This window comes from Mus musculus, chromosome 1 (assembly GCF_000001635.26).
Source record: "Mus musculus strain C57BL/6J chromosome 1, GRCm38.p6 C57BL/6J".
NCBI lineage: Eukaryota > Metazoa > Chordata > Mammalia > Rodentia > Muridae > Mus > Mus musculus.
The window spans coordinates 182376226-182393816 of NC_000067.6; the positions used below are offsets into that span (position 1 = coordinate 182376226).

Below are 17591 nucleotides of genomic sequence, written 5' to 3' on the forward strand. Positions count from 1 at the left end.
TTTGTAGGAGATATTTATGGCCAACCCAGGGCCACTTAAGATGCTTTTGTGTGCAAGAGGAGCTGACCAAATTAAAGAGCCTGTTTATAGTCCATACACGAAGCCACAGAATCATCTGACATGTCGTTTTCCCATTTAGCCACTAGGTGGCCTTTAATGCTTTTAAGTTTTGCACAGGGGGACAAGTCCATTGGGGACTTGGATGGTCTGTCCTGGGCACCTCAGGTGGTGCATCAAAAATCAATCCTACCGTAAGTATTCTTCACTCTGCCAGGAACGACCCATTTCAGAGCCCATCTGGTCCTCCTCGCTACGCTATCATGCCTGCCAGATGGACAGACTTCCCGTTGGGAATTTAAACAACCGTTTGCACAAACCTAATGAGGGCTGAATATAAGCGCTACTGCTCAGGTTCATTTTCTGCCTTCAATAAGCTCTCTTGAGTAGATTATAAAGCTGCGATACGTCTAATACTTAATGTTCTGGTTGAAATAGAATGTTACACCTCATGTTAGAATTACCACAGTCAGTACAGCTTTATTTTAGAAAATAATGTTTCAATGTACTTCATGTTATGCTGGGTCTGTAAAGAGCACCAATAAGAACATTGTATTTCAAAGGAAAATTAGAGGGTCAAAGAATGATTTCATAGTTCCTGTCTTACATGCCTGTTATCAAAATGCTTTTTGATCAGCACCTTTGCCTGGAAGCTCTAAACCTCGATTGAGGGAGCTGTTGGGGGCTGGCTGGCTAGCTTAGCTGGCAAAGGCATCACCACCAAGCCTGATGACCTGAGTTCATTTCCCAGGAGCCACAAGATGGATAGGGAGAACAGACTCCTGCAAGTTGTCCTCTGACCACACCTGAGCCATGGCCCCTGCTCCCACAGTAAAATGTAGTAACAAAGACGCCGTCGGTGTGGGATCTCCCTGCAGCTGTCGGCGTGGGATCTCCTGCCCCGGAAAGTGTTCCTCAAGCCAACACTTTTTCTTTTTGTTTTAAATTGATTCTCTTTTGCTTAGCATGCAGACTATCGAGCATCACTCTGACCCTTTCCTTATGTCTGCAGCCCTATGTTTTGCTGATCTCCACCCCGCAATGAAGTCTTCTATTTCTTCCCTCCTGCTTGCTTTTTCCTGTAAAATGATTCCGTATGTGAACTTGTTCCTCCCAGGAGGGCAGCTTGTATTTTCAGATTATATTTTAATGTATTTCTGTAGAAGTACAAACCTGCACAGAGGCAGGATATCGATTATGGAGGAGGAAGCGGCACATCTTCTAAGGGACTGTGAACCTGCAGCCTCTTTCTCTTCCTCTCTCCTGCATTCTGGCTATGAGGAGAGTTGCTTTCTCTACCACAGTTTGCCCACTATCACGTACTTATGTCTCTGCTAGTCCAAAGGCAGCACAGCCCACCAGTAACGGAAGCCTCCACGCTTGAGGGCCAGATTTCCCTTCTCTCTTTTCTTTGGCTACCTAGGTATTTACTGCAGCTTAGAGTGACAGAAAGCTGGCTCACACTGGGTACCAATCAGAGCACCAGCTTTTAGCAGCTTCCCCCGACCCCCAACAGGGTTTCTCTGTGTAGCCCTGGCTGTCCTGGAACTCACTCTGTAGACCAGGCTGGTCTTGAACTCAGAAATCTGCCTGCCTCTGCCTCCAAAGTGCTGGGATTGAAGGCGTGCGCCACCACTGCCTGGCTTTTAGCAGCTTTTATGACATGCTAAGTTATATTTTTCATCCTTATTTTTTTTAATTTTAAAAATGTCTACTTAAAACCTTAAGTTGCATTTTTCTTCTGGAGCAGCTATTTTAAAAGTAAATAATTGCCGGACAGTCTCGAGAAAACAAAAACAAAACAAAACAAAACAAAAAACGGAAATAATTATTTCAAAGCAGGTAGCGAGGTTTAAGAAGTATAAAAGAGTAAAACTGAAGGTTAAGTTAATGCCCCACGTTAGCCTCCCAGTTTCCTTTCTTTAAGGTAACCACAGGGTAACATCCTGACTGGATTTGAAGTCCACTCCACAGCAAGGATTCCCATCTGATACTCTAAATCCTGTCAACGGCCTGTGCTCAGGGAGGTCACCAGCCCTAGCAGGAAACTGTTGGTGTTATATTGCTAAAGGGACCCGATGTACCCGTCCATTTGCCCTGCAAGTGTTGATGTTTGAGCTCATAGTCAGAGCTGCGGACAGGCTTTCTGTAGCGGACAGAGGTATGTGCAGAGGCTGAGACTCGGCCACAGCGCTGAGATTAAATAACTGTAGAATGATCCCCAGTAAACAGGACCCTGACAAGATTCTGGGAAGAGGAAGTAGAAATGGTTGTTGGGGGTGAGAAAGAAATGGTTTCTTCGGTGATGTAACCACTGGTAAGTTGCTGGAACTGGCTCTGGACTCACGAGATCAGGGAGTCTCCCCATATTGGGGGACTCCTGGGCTTGCCTGCCTGTCCAGCTACCTAACCAGTGAGCGCCGGGCCATTGAGAGAGATCAGAGGGCTGAGTGAGGATGACACTCAGTGTTGGCTGCTGCCCCTCACCCTCACAAGAGCACATACATCTGCATACATACACACACACACACACACACACACACACACACACTTCACATAAATGCACGTGCATATACAGAATAAAAGAGTCACGGGTCTCTGAAGCCCCTTCACTTTGGATACTTCTGACTCTTCCTGCCCAACAGGAATGACCATGACCCCACCTCCGTGGCTTGGATTAGGTCTGCCCCTTTTGACTTTACTCTCAACGTTATGTAAGGTGTGCAGCAGGAGGCCTTGCTCATTCCTATGTTCTAGCTTTTCCCTTTCATCGTGTCATTGCTGGGAGTTTGGGTTCTTTCCAGTTTTTGACTATAAATAGTATAGCTGGAAATGTTCCTGCATATGGCTTTTGTGAATGTATATTTGCATTGCTATTGTGTACATACCATGTGGGTCGCTCCATTGTCGGGCAGGTAGATGTTCAGATTTGGAAGAAATGGTCAGTTTTCAAGGTCATTTTGGCAGCAGACGCAAACGTTTCTTCTAAGTGACGCTCACAGATGCTCTGGGACCTTTGCTTGAGACTAAATGCTCTACAGGAGACCTTAGAACAATTCCCAGATGAGAATCACTTCAGTACTGCTCTCAGGTTTAGAACTTTAGTATCTTGCTCAATTTTCCGCATGCTGTTAAATTGGTTTTTCACCAGTAAAGGAGTCTCCATTTAAGACCGAATGTTTCATCTATTAAGAAGTTTAAGTTGGGGAAAAAAGAAGCTTAAGTTAGGAGGGGATAGCGTTGGCTGTTGAGATGGCTTAGTCACTAAAGTCCTTGCTGCGGAAGTCCAGGACCCAAGCTTGATCTCCGAGTCCCATGTAACAAATGAACAAGCAAGTCAGGCATAATGGTACACACTTGCAATCCCAGTGCTGCTAGTTAGAGACGGATGGATTCCTGGGGCTTAGTAGATAACCAACCAGTCTATTATAACTAACAAGCTTCAGGCCAGAGGTTTTGTCTCAAAAACATTACTTCTTAAGAGCAATAATTGAGTTTGATACACCAAAACCATAAATGTGCACTTACACGAACACACACACACACACACACACACACACTCACACTCACACACATCACTCACACAATGTAAGTTTGGATTTAGCATTGGTTGTCTATCTTACCCCCTCTCTTAAAACACAGGAGTTTGCCTTCTCTTATTGTGAGAATGGTGAAGGCTAGCAACATGCAATCCCATGTAGCCAGTTACACAGACAAAAAAGTAAAAAGACTGTGATTTTCAACAACAACAACAAAAAGACTACTTGCTCTGTATCTTTGTTGGGGTTTCTATTGCTGGGAAGAGACACTATGACCACAGGAACTCTTATAAGGTAACTGGGGCTGGCGGACAGTTTAGAGGTTCCATCCATTATCACCATAGAGGGCTCGTAGGCAGACATGGTGTTGGAGAAATAACCGAGAATTCTACACCTGAAGTCAGCAGGAAAAGAGAGATACCTGGCTTAGCTTAAACATCTGAAACCTCAAAGCCTACCTTCCAGTGACATTTCCTCTAACAAGGCCACACTTCCCAATAGTGTTACTTCCTATGGGCCTATGGGGAGGCAGGTCATTGGCATTAAAACCACCACACTGTGACAGAAAGCCAGCCAACCCAGCAAAGATGAGGTCCCCAAGGTAGAGCGGGAGATTATCAATCCCACTTTCTCAATCCTGTAAAGCCTTCCAGAGTGACATCAGCCTTGGCCTTCAGACCCATAGGCTGGAAAGAGTCCGTGGAGTTTAGTGTGCTGGTGGGAAGGGGTCTCCGAGATGGACAGTTTCTTGCCTACCATATAACAAGCTTTATTTTGGTGATCAGCGTGGCTGTTACATGGTTAAGGCGAGCTTCCCCTTTTCCTATTGCCCACTAGACAGAGCATCTTCTTCTTCAAAGGCTCTTCAAAAATGAGCATAAAACATGCATCGCTTCTATGAACACACATTTCAACTCGTGTATAGCTTATATTTGTGTTCCCCCTCAGTTACCCTCAAGGCTACTGTGAGAAAGAGGAAGGAGCGTAGAATATTCTGGCACAGGAAACAGGGATCCAGCCAAGAATGGATTATGCCACATCTCGGTTGAGCTATGAGACACTAGACCGTGTGACTAGGGTAAGCAGGCTTGCCTCATAGAGGAAGCAAAATTATGACCAAGAAGCAAATGGGTGTACAACAGTTCCCAGTGTGGAGCTAGGAACAAGACAGGAGCCTGGTCCAGATGCCAGGGGTCTTCAGACTCGAGATGCAGAAAACCTGGACAGGGTTGCCTTGAGCAGCCTGAGCTCCACACGGTGTTGTGTTTGTCTGCATGGGTCCTGACCGAGACTGCAGCTGATAGCATGAGCTCCCACATCTGGGGCCTGATGCAGAGAAGAAAATGGATGACAAAGCAGGGGGAAGATAGGAAATATGCATATTCTCTGTCAGCTATGAGCTAGCATCATCATAGGTAGCAGAAAGAAACTGTGTAGGCAACCATATACTCAAAAATTGTTTCTAAGTAAGGCCTTTACAGACTAACACACATGTGATTTCTAATCATCCTGATCGGTAAAGGGCCTTTTTTGAGGGGTTGTCACCCCAGTGGGTTACATATTTAGCACCTCAGAGTGGCCTTTGAGTTAAAGACCCTAGGTCAGCCTTTGAGCCTTTAAAACATTTTTTTGAGATTTTGGTTTTATGTGAGTGCTTGCCTAGATGTCTGTCTGTGTCCCACAGGCATTGCAGTACCTGCAGAGGTCAGAAGAGGGCACGGATTCCCTAGAACTGGAGTAACAACAGATGGTTGAGAGCCGCCATGTGGTTACTGGGAATTGAACCTTGGTCCTCTGGAAGAGCAGCCAGTGCTCTTAACCACTAAGCCATCTCTCCAGCCCCATGACCTTTGAATTTTCTGGTTTAAGGCCTGGACTTGCTCATATCTGGTTCATGCCTGCCATGCTGACAGTGGACTTGAGCATTATGAAAATCCCAGAAGAATAGTTTACAGGAAAGGTTTCTCTGTCCAGGGACTGGAACATCTAGACCTCTAATCCACGTCCCTTGGAGATATACCGCCAACATTTCTAGAGTGAAGGCTGACTGGTCTAATCATTCTGGCAGTCAGAAATCTCTTCCCTAAACACAGTACCCTGATGGAGAGAGCACCATGACAGGCAGTAGACGTCACCCAAGTTCCTATGAAGCCCAATGAAGACGCTCTTTTTGTCAGAAAATGCTTCTTCAATGGCTACGCTTTCTGATGAGCTGAGGGAAGCTCTTGGGTCTTGGATGGGGCTACAGGATATGGGCCGCTTTTGTCTCCTTGCACCAATCTCCCAACCCAGCACAGACCTCTGACACTTGTGTCCCTTTTTGCCAAACCGAAACACTTCATTTTGGAGGGAAGAAGAGAAGAAGGAGCTAAGATTCAGAAAGCTAAGGAGACTTTCTAGAAGTCCTCTGCCCTGAGTCTGTAAAAGCAGAGGACGGTCTCAGGGCGAGGGATCTGTGGCAATGGAAGTACCTGCAAGGTGGGCAGGAAGGTCCGGAGATGCAGCTCACAGTGGCTACCTTAAGTCACCCATACTCTTGTGAGTGACCCCTGTAAGCTCAATGATCCACCTAGACTTGGGAGGAATTGCGTCTTCAGTCTGTTACCCATGCCCTACCACAGAGATTCGTTCACGTCGTCCCAGGGAAAGTCACAACAGACACATTCTTCCTTCCCATGGCTTTGCCATCACTGATCAATGTCACAATCAAAGACGACGATTTCTGTTAGCCTGGCAGATGACAGAGTCAAAATGTTCAGGATTGGAGGAGCAGATCATTGTCTCAGCTGCTTCTCGTGATCAATTCAAGGGCTTCTGCTTTGAGATTTTTCAAGTTGGCTAGTCAGGCACTTATCATGTTGGGAAATCAACCAGATCCCTTTTCTCCATGGCCCTGGCTGTTACCTGCAGCTTCAGTATAACAGGGGAAGTTATATGGATGGAACATTCTGGAGCTGTAGACTCCTGTAGCACACCACATGTTCCGTTCTGCCGTTTTCCAATTTCTCTTTTCACAGAAGGAACATGGAATGGGTTGGGATATTCCCTTGATCACGGCTTCCAATGTGAATCATCAGCTGTTAGCTTCTGAAACTTCTTTCCCATCATGCCAGGTTTCGGGTGTGGGCCTGTTCCTGTGTATGTGTGCCTGTGTGTGTGTGCACATGTGCAGATGCATATATGTGTCTGTGTGTGTGTTTGTGTGTGTGTTCTTACAAAACTTTATATAAGCCACACAGCAGAGCTCTCCTTTCAAATCCTTACAAGCACCAGAGACTGAGCTTGTGACTTGAGGACAGTGAGGCAGGCGGTCTTTCAAGTCGAAATCCCAGAGGGTGGAAGCAGACACCACTCAGGGCAAATGAAGCCTTCAGGGTTGTTGTTAGGTTGGCACAGGGTGTGGACCAGGCAGGATGAGTCATCTTAGGAAACGTAATACTGGGTGGAGCTGGGCGGCAGCGTCACACTTCGTGCTCTCGTTTTATAATTATCTTGGTATTGATCCACAAGGGTTGCAGCAAACCTCATGGCTGTTCTTCCCGTAAACAAGCATAGAGCCCCCATGCTATCATGAGGGTAGGAGAATAGGTCTGTTGACCGAGAGGGAAGAATGCTGCCCTGGGCTCTGATGCCCATTGTTCTTCAGCTGTGAGCCCCCAAGTAGGTCAGGATTAAACAGTAGGGGACAGTGGGATTTGCAGTTAATCAGACTGGGTTTTAATTACAGCTCCTCCATTTTCCATTTACTTAGCTCAGGTTACTTTGCTTTGTAAGACTTTGGGGTTTTCCTCCCCCTCTGTAAAATGGACATAAAACTACTTCATGGAACTGTGAGAATTTATTATTAACATAAAATGATATTATGCACGTGTTTGATAATTCCCAAGCGGCCAGTAACCGAAGCCGGTGCTACTTGGAAGACTGAGTGGCCTTGCTAGTTTTCAGAGGGCTAGCAGCTCTGACAAGTCTTGAGGCCCCCTTTTTCAGCTCTGCCTTTTGGAGTCTTGGGTCCTGAATGTGTTTTCACTTTGATGCTATGCATTTTATCCTAAGACTGTAGCACCACTGCGAATGCAGAAAACATGGCTCTGTGCTCTTGTTGCTGTTGTGCAGAAGGGAGTATAGGGTAGGCCATGCACATTCCTACAAGACAGGGAGGTTGGCTTTAGTTCTAGTAGACTGAACACATTAGCTGTGAGCAATGTCACCAGTCATGGGACATGGATGCCTCTGGGTAGAGGACTGTCTTAGTCAGGGTTTCTATTCCTGCATGAACATCATGACCAAGAAGCAAGTTGGGGAGGAAAGGGTTTATTCAGCTTACACTTCCACACTGCTGTTCATCACTGAAGGAAGTCAGGACTGGAACTTAAGCAGGTCAGGAAGCAGGAGCTGATGCAGAGGCCATGGAGGGGTGTTAACTACTGGCTTGCTTTCCCTGGCTTGCTCAGCTTGCTCTCTTATAGAACCAAGACTACCAGCCCAGAGATGGCACCACCCTCAATGAGCCCTCCCACCCTTGATCACTAATTGAGAAAATGCCTTACAGCTGGATCTCATGGAGGCGTTGTCTCAACGGAAGGTCCTTTCTCTGTGATAACTCCAGCCTGTGTCAAGTTGACACACAAGACCAGCCAGTACAAGGACCTGAGTCTATGACCACCAAACACAAGTCTCCATTAGGCCTATGTGGGTATAAGATATTTTAAGAACTGTAGATTAAAGATGTCAATCAACTGATGATGGATAACGACAGTGTGGTACCCAGATGCAATGGAGTTTTACTGATCTGTAAAGAAAAATGAAATTTTCAGGTAGGTAGGTAGGTAGGTAATCTGGAAACCATTATATGGAGAGCTACACACTAAGATCGTAACCTAAACATAGGAAGACAAAAGCTTCGTGTTCTTTCTACCTTATGTGTGCATCCATTTTACAAAATTTAAAGAGCTCAGTTGATGTTGCCCTATATAGACAATAATGTTCTTCTCAGATTCCATAGGTTGTCAAACAAAAGGCCAGTCTCAGGTATGGGATACTCCCCCATGAGTTGTGGGTCAAGAGTATCCTGGGTGCACCCCCAAATGGTACAGGCTATTGCTATTGGTTGTCCATCTGATGGTAAGACCCTAATGCTAAAGACACCACACACTTTGGCCACAGGACATGGAGAGATCAAGTTGTTACCTACCAGGAGCAGCCTCCTTCCTGCTCCTCAGTGCTCAGAGTACCAGAAGGTTCCAGCAGTTGGGACAAAAGAGTCATGTACAGTCTCATCCAAGTATAAACCCTGTGATTCACCATAATGACCAACATGGCGAGATATGCCCAGGGAAGCAATGGTGGCATGAAGGTTATGAGGATAACCAATGTTCTCCAATTGGATTTAAGGCCTGTCTCACAGGAGGAAATACATACCTACTGTACATCTGGCCTAGAGCCCATGGTTGGGAAGTTCATAGATTCCAGGGATGAACCTGACAACTATCATTCTGCCAAATGGACAAAGTCTCAAACTGCCTTCTATAATCCAGTTTCTATACCCGTAGGTTAGTGCAGCTCTTGGGCCTCATCAGAGAAGTTTCTTTTGTGCAGTGAACAGTGGCTTCTAACAGAAACTCATACCTTGTCAAAGCAGAGAGAGAATAAGTGTCCAAGGAGCGCTCAGCACACATGGGACATCTGTATCTGCTCCCTACCCCCAAGGCTCAGGAGACCATTTCAGAAGACGGGACCGAGAGACTAAGAGACAGAGATGGGGAAGGGCCAGAGTGAAAGCACGCCTTCAGGACGGGATGAGACTGCTCCACTCACAAACTCACAGCAGCTGAGGTTGTTGGCACGAGAGCTGCACACTGAGATAGTTTACACGAGCTCTGCTTCTAGTTGGGGAACTGTGAAGACTTGATGACTTCTAGGGGACTGAGAGTCAGCTGACCACACTTCAGTAGACGGCCCCACACTTATGAAAAGTGGGTAGCATAAATTGGCACCAGTGAGCTAAAAGGAGGGGTATGAGTTGGAATGGGGTGGGAGGTGGAGCAGGGAAGAGCTAGGGGGAGGAGTCGGGGGAGATTATCAAAATACATTGTTCGCATATATGACATTCTAAAAAATATTATACTTCAACAAACAAAATAGCTGTATTTTGTGCTCCTCTTTCCTATACACCAAGAGTAATTGATAACTATAACTTAATAGCTTATGACAAAGGATAGGAGATAACAAGCATAGAATAGGAATTATTATTCTACTCGTCACTTATCTCAGTGCTTTGACCAAATGCAAGACAAAAAAAAGGAAAAACACACACACAACAACAACTTAAGGAAGGAATGATTTAATTAGTTTGACTTACAGTTTGCAGGTATAGACTGTATCCTTTAATTTTTTTCAAACCTTATTTTTAATGATGGCTCTTAAATGCTTTAACCTCCCTTCTAGCCCACCACCCACCAGAGGTAGTAGAAAAGAAAGGATACGGGGGAAGTGAATCTGTATAGAAAGGCTCTTTGGAGCAACTCCTGTCTGTGTTGTTTGGAAGTCGGCAGTTTAGTTCACAGGTCAGCAGCAGCAGCTCGATCCTCTTGCAAACACTTCACGGATACACAGCAGTCCGGTTCAATAGAGTCAGGATAGCAAACAGGAATCAGCAGTAGCGGCACTACCTAGCAGACAACCAGACCTCAGCCTTGGCATGAGTAAACAGGTGGGACCCAGAGGACGCCAGGAAAAGTTCTTGGCTGTGCTTCTCTCAGCGAAGTGAAGATGAGCGAAGGCTCAGACCTACAAGTGGCTCTAAAAGCAAGCCTAGCTCAGCCTCTGTCACTGTGTCACTGTCCATCGAGTCCTTTTTATGCTCTCTCCAAACATCACGTGTCCTCCATGGGTCTTGCCTCAGCGCCTGTGTCTGTCTCAGCTGACATCACTCTGCCAATCAGCTCAAGTAGCCAGAAACTGTAGCACACTACCGGGAATTTTTTTGGTGCATTTCTTTCTATGCAGTCCTGACAAATGGATCTTAACAAAGCAATGCAAAGCGGACCAATACGTGCGTGTTGTTAGCAAAGAGTCCTTCATCACGTGTCATTTCACATGTTTGCTTTAGCAGAACATCTTCTCTGCTGTGTCTGCTTCAGCTAAACGTTCCTTCACGAGTCTGCCTAAGTCTTTCACCTGTGTCCATTTCTGGAAAACCCTCCTTCACGTGTTTGCTCCAGCAAAACACCATCCAACACAACTGACTTTCCTGCACGCCTTTAATCCCAGCACTTGGAGGCAGAGGCAGGTGGATTTCTGAGTTTGAGGCCTGTCTGGTCTACAAAGTGAGTTCCAGGACAGCCAGAGGTATACAGAGAAACCCTGTCTCGAAAAAGCAAAAGACAGAAAAACAAAACAAAACAAAACAAAAAACCCCAAAAACCAAACAAACAAACAAAAAACCCAAAACCCAAAAAAACCTAACTGACTTTCCAAAGAACCCTTAAAGTTTCCACTTCAATAGTCTATCATGGTAGAAAAAAACATGGCGGCAGGAGTAGGCAGTAGCTGGTCACGTGACTTCCATAATCAGAAATCGGAGAGATGTATGCTAGTGCTCAGATCCCTTTATCTTCTATATTGAGTCTCAGATCTGACAGATTGGTGCTACCCACATTCAGGGTGTATTTGTCCTTCCTCAGTTAAATCTCTCTGTAAACATCCTCACAGACACACCTCAGAGTATGTTTTCATGGTGACTCTAAACCTAGTCAAGTTACAATGAGGATTACCCATATGCCTCTATGCCACATGCCTCTATGATTAGCATTATAAACGTTGGTCTCAGTGTTGCAGGCGATGTTTGAAAGCTTGGTGTCCTCTTAGGCTTCCTTCTGTGCTATCTCCTGCACAGGTTGTCTGAGCAGTATTTCTGTCACCCATTGACCCTAGCAGTCTGGGCCGGATCCTTCATTCTGGAATGATTCCCCAAAGCAGAAGCTGATTCTGCAGAGTGGATGACAGGGAATCAAAGTGAGGGAAAGGGGAAAGTAAGACAGAAAAAGCTGAGACGCCAGCATAAAGATGTGTAGTGGCAGGCACAATACTTGGTGGTCTCGTGGGAATCATGAGGAAAGGATAGAGAATGCCTTCCAGGAAAGTCCTTCTGAGAGAGAGAGGACAGACATTCACTCAACACTTGGTTGAGGAGAACCCCGTACTCTTTTCTAGTTTCCATCTGCCTTGTACCACAATGAGCAACCAGAGTCCTAGCAAAAACCTCGGCCATCAGCAGAAAGACTAATGTTTGTCACCTCAGGTCACAGGTGGTCTGATGTGATGCAGTGCACCCTTCTTGCCAGCGTCTGGTGACTGGGCAGCTGAGATAGCATTCCACTAAATCTTCCTGTCTCTGTATGTCTGCCTCCAAACTATCCTAAACCAATGGCAGCTGACTCTTCCTAAGAAACAGCTCTTAAGTAAGTGTCCCTCTGCTGGAAAATCTTCAATATCATCTTCTCTTTTTTTTTTCTTATGTCTCTGTGTGTCTCTGTCTCACTGTCTCTCTGTCTCTTTGTCTCTCTCTGTCTCTGCCTCTCTCTGTCTCTGTCTCTCTCCTTTTCAGTCTGTCTCTATCTCTGTATCTCCGTCTCTATGCTTCTCTCTCTGTCTCTCTGTCTCCCCTCTCTCTGTTTTTCTCTTCCTCTTCCTCTCCAAGGCAGGGTGTCTCTGTGTAGCCCTGGCTATCCTGGAACTCACTCTGTAGACCTAGTTGGCCTCGAACTCAGAGATGTGCCTGCCTTTTCCTCCCGAGAGCTGAGAAGACTGCGGCATGCATGCGGGATGCCAGCTTGGAAGAAGAGAAGCTGCCATTGTTCTGGCTTTATTTTCCTGTTTCCAAACTGAATAAATACATTTGTTTGCTAATTTGTTCAGACTCAACCGTTAAGATAAAGCACATGAATAGCCTTTTGCTGCCCCAAACTAAGAAGCTTGGAGGCTAAGGAGGCTCAGCTGGGAGAAGTCAAGCTGTTGGCCTGACTGGTGACCTGGAGAATCTTGGGAAGCGTTAGATTCTAGTCTCCTCCAGGCTCTCAGCCAGGCTGGGCTCCAAGTGGCTGTGGAAAGGAGGGCTCTGCATTCTTATTTGCTATTGGCTGGGGATCGTTCCCAGGGTATTTTAGCAATGCAGAACTTGTGGCACTTCACGGTCCTCTTCACACTGAGTGTTTGAGACTTGCTCTACCACCAGTGGGAGAAAACTGTACTTCTTTTTAGTTTTGTTTTGTTTTTGTTTTCTTTTCTGAGTCAGGGTTTCTCTGTGTAGCCCAGGCTGTCCTGGAACTCACAGAGATCTGCCTGGCTCTGCTTCCCGGGTGCTGGGATTAAAGGTGTGCACCACCACCACTGCCTGGGATTTTCACTTCTAAAGGACTGGTGTGATGAGACTGGCCTCACCAGCGCATAGGCAACAGAACCATGGGAATGCTGTCACTCCTGTGTACAGATTCCATTGTCACAGGGAAATAAAGCGTACAAGGGTGAGTGGGTGTTGGGCTTAAGATTAGAATCCTCCTTCCTGAAGAACTGTCCTGACTCCCGGGAATGAAGACAAGCCTTTCTAGCACCTCCTCCTGATGAACTCATTATGCGTGCACAGGACTCACCAAGATCCCCTTTGCATCTTCACAGACAGCGAAGGCCCTTGATTTTGCTAACTTTCCATTTTTTTTTGGTGTTGGTTGATTAAAATCTGATTACCACTATGCTAAAAGGTATTTTGGTATTGCTTACACTTAAATAAAAAAGACATATAAAAGACAAAATGTAAAAACCATTAAAGGAAGTGTAAAGTGAAATACATGAGTATATAAGAAAGTATGTATTTTATATAATCAATATGGGGGGTGGGGGTGGGGGGGGGACTGTGCCTTTTGCTATTGTGTCCAGGCTGTTTTCAAACTGCTGGGCTCAAATAATCCTCCTGCCTCAGCCTCTCAAATGTTTGGCACAGTAAGAAAGCATCACCATGCTCAGCTTGAATATAATTTTTGCAGGCATTTTTTCCATGACCCTTTTTTTGTTCTATCTTCTGGTGAGTAAAATATAAAATATTATTTATTTTATTGCTATTTTCTCAAATTCTGTGCTTTTATTGTGGAACTAGATTTTTAACAGGTGATAAGATGTACATCTTACTAAAAACCAAAACCCAAAACCAAAACCCTCCATTTAATTGGAATTTTAAAATTCATCCTAATCGTCCGTCTTTCAGCTGGTGTCCGTTACCATTTATGTAGTGTGATAACTGAAGTATTTAGACTTGTCTTACTAACTCATTTTGTGAATGGGTGGGGCTGGGGAGCTACCTTGCCTGCTTTTCTCTGTTAAGACAGAGCTCATGTAGCCAAGGCTTGACTCAAACTTGCTGTGTAGCCAAGGATGACCCTGACACCTTGGTTCTATCTTCATCTGTCAAATGCTAGGCTTACACCTGTGGACAACTTCGTCAGACATTACAAGGCACCACCCTCCTATTGTCTTGTTGCTCTATTACATTGCTAATGTCTTCTTTTTCTTACTATGATTTTACATGTGATATTTTGGAGGCTATCATAATTTTTGACATATATGACATCATTTTTGGCCCCAGTGAAGTTTAAAGTTAACCAGTACTTTATTTCAATTTCTTTTCATGTCTAATTCCCATGCTTGATCTGATACAGATTTTATTTTAGGTTGCCTTTAAGCATAAAAAAAAAACCCTTGGTATTATTGTTATTAATTGACCATTAAAGGTCAACATGTTGGATACTTAGATATATTGCTATCTAATACCAGTTTGCTCACTTTTAGTCTTTGCATTGTGTTAAGTTTAATTTTCTCACCCTTTATTAATTTTTCAATGAGAGTGCTGGGGTGGAAATGTTGTTATTTGGAGGAATTTGCTTTTCTCTTTTTGCACCTGTGAATTCCTCCCTGTTGAAATCTGAAGTTTATTGTGCCACAGTGTTGCCTTTTCCAGCCTGAAGCAAGGTTGGCCTCCACTCATGCTGCTCTCTCGCACTCTCACACACTCTTCTGATAACCGTGTGGTCTTTGATGCTGTATCAAAGTAAAAAATATTTCTTCTTTTTAGATGTTTGGCTACTTGTTAAATTATGTCTGCAATTTTGTGGCTTACATACACATATACATACACACACACTTTTCACATACACACCACACATTCACCATATACTCTTTCTATACCACACACACACACACACACACACACACACACACACACACTCCTAAAGAAGTCCTGGGCTCCTAGTCCTTAGAGGCTGGGATCCTGAGAATAGAGAGAGTCTGACTTGTCCAGAAGACTTGCTTTCTATTACAACATTGTCAACACTGGTAAGAGTGGTCCCTAGTGAGGAAAATGACATTGTCAGTGTGATCATAATAGCAGCTACTCCTATGGAAGCTGAGTGTGAGCTGGGCTATGGGCTAAATGTTTTGTATATGCAGCCACCTTTAATTGTCCTGGGAGGTGACCAAATTAATGCCAAATTTAGTGTGGACATCTGGTCAGCATAGCATGCACTACGTCCCAGAACTTCTAGGCTTAAGTAACACTCCTGTCTCCACCTTCAGAAACTACGTGTGTATGCTACAAAGGCCAACCTAGGCTGGCCTAAGACTCACATCCTCTTGCCTCATCCTTTCGAGCCAGTTGATCCATGGTGTTCTACTACAGCTGACTCCTTTAATTTTCACAGGAACTCTAAATCTAGGAATTCACCTCACTTCTTTTATAGATAATACAACAGAGTCTCCTAGCAACCAAATAAACTGTCTAATGCTGCATATCCATAAAGTAGTCCACGATTTTAGCCACTCCATATATTTCTTTGCAAGATTGAAGTTCTTAAACACCAAATAGACTTTATTTCAAGGAGAAGTTTGGCAGATGGGCTAAGTTTTCTGTAAACAAACTAATTTGAGAGCTGGAGAGTTATCTCAGTGGTAGAGCACTTACCAAGCAGGTGTGAAGCCCTGTTTCAATGCCAGAAATAGATAAGGTAGTTAAAAAAAAGAAAATAGTTTTCTTCTGTGGTGTGTGAAAAATATTTGTTAATGGAGAATCAGCTAGTCTTTGTTCTCTTTTTTTTGAAAAATTTGTTTATTTTATTGGATATTTTATTTATTTATATTTCAAATGTTATCCCCTTTCCCAATTCCACCCCCCAGAAGCCCCCTATTCCATCCCCCTTCCTCCTGCTTCTATGAGGGCGTGCCCCCACCCACGAATTCCCCTACACTGGAGCATCAAACCTTCACTAGGACCAAGGGCCTCTCCTTCCATTGATGCCTGTCAAGGCCATCCTCTGCTACATATGCAGCTGGAGCCATGAGTCCCATGTATATGCCTTAGTTGGTGGTTTAGACCCTAGGAGCTCTGGTTGGTTGATATAATGTTCTCTCTCTCTCTCTCTCTCTCTCTCTCTCTCAAGAATTATATCATTTCTCCCTTTCCATTCCTTCCTCCAACCCCCTCTTTTGTGGGTGCAGTGAACTTTATTGATGGTATTCAAGAGAGTAGGGAGGGCTCCCTAAGCCCCTCCTGTTATTAAGGGGGTCTGGGGTGGAAATTGTGAGGGAGATGCTCAGTGTTGGGGCCAAATTGGGACATCAGCAACCGAAGGCCTCTCTCTTGCTCTCAGTGTCCTTGCTGGGGTGAATGGTTCAGGGTTTCTTACTCCTTGGAGGCCATGAAGGCCATAGGGTCCACTACCCTGTTGCTGTAACCATATTCACTGTCATACCAAGAAATGAGTTTTACAAAGTTGTCGCTGAGAGCAATGCCAGCTACAGCATCAAAGGTGGAAGAGCGGGAGTTGCTGTTGAAGTTGCAGGAGACAATCTGGTCCTCTGTGTAGCCCAGGATGCCCTTTAGTGGGCCCTCAGATGCCTGCTTCACCATCTTCTTGATGTCATTATACTTTGCAGGTTTCTCCAGGCAGCATGTCAGATCCACATGGATATATTGTGGCCATGCCAGTGAGCTTCAGCTCTGGGATGGTCTTGCCCACAGCCTTTGCAGCAACAGTGGATGCAGGGATGATGTTCTGGACAGCCCCACGGCCATCATGCCACAGCTTTTCAGAGGGACCATTCACAGTCTTCAGAGTGGCAGTGATTGCATGGACTGTGATCGATCATGAGCCCTTCCATGATGCCAAAGTTGTCATAGATGACCTTGGTCAGGGGGCTAAGCAAATTGGTGGTGCAGGATGCACTGCTGACAATCTTGAGTGAGTTGTCATAGTTCTCCTGGTTCACACCCATTGCAAACATGGAGGCAATGGCAGAAGGGGCAGAGATTATGGTCCTTTTGGTCCCACCCCTCAAGTGGGCCCCAGCCTTCTCCATGGTGGTGAAGACACCAGTAGACTCTACAACATACTCAGCACCGGCATCACCCCATTTGATGTTAGTGGGATCTTGCTCCTGGAAGATGGTGATGGGCTTCCTGTTGATGACAGACAAGCTTCTCATTCTCGGCCTTGACTGTGCCATTGAACTTGCCATGGGTGGAGTCATACTGGAACATGTAGACCATGTAGTTGAGGTCAATGAAGGGGTCGTTGATGGCAACAATCTCCTCTTTGCCAAGTGCAGAGCAGAAGACAGCTCTGGTAACCAGGCGCCCAATACAGTCAAATCTGTTCACACCGACCTTCACCATCTTGTCTATGAGACGAGGCTAGCACTGCACAAGAAGATGCAGCTGTCTCTGGAACAGGGAGGAGCAGAGAGCCCTCCAAACCCTTCTATATACTTCTTGTTCTCTTTCAAATTCATGGCTTCTTCTTTCCTTAACTGTTGCTACAACATTATCTATATGTATATCTATATCTATATACATACACACATATATGTATATATAATATGTATATACATTTCATATATGGATATATAGGTATATATGCACACATATATGTATATACATATATTATGCATAAAACA

General features: G+C 45.0%; 1 pseudogene; it reads right to left on the minus strand.

The window, feature by feature from the left end:
• On the minus strand, positions 16120-17328 carry Gm5706 (predicted gene 5706; annotated as a pseudogene).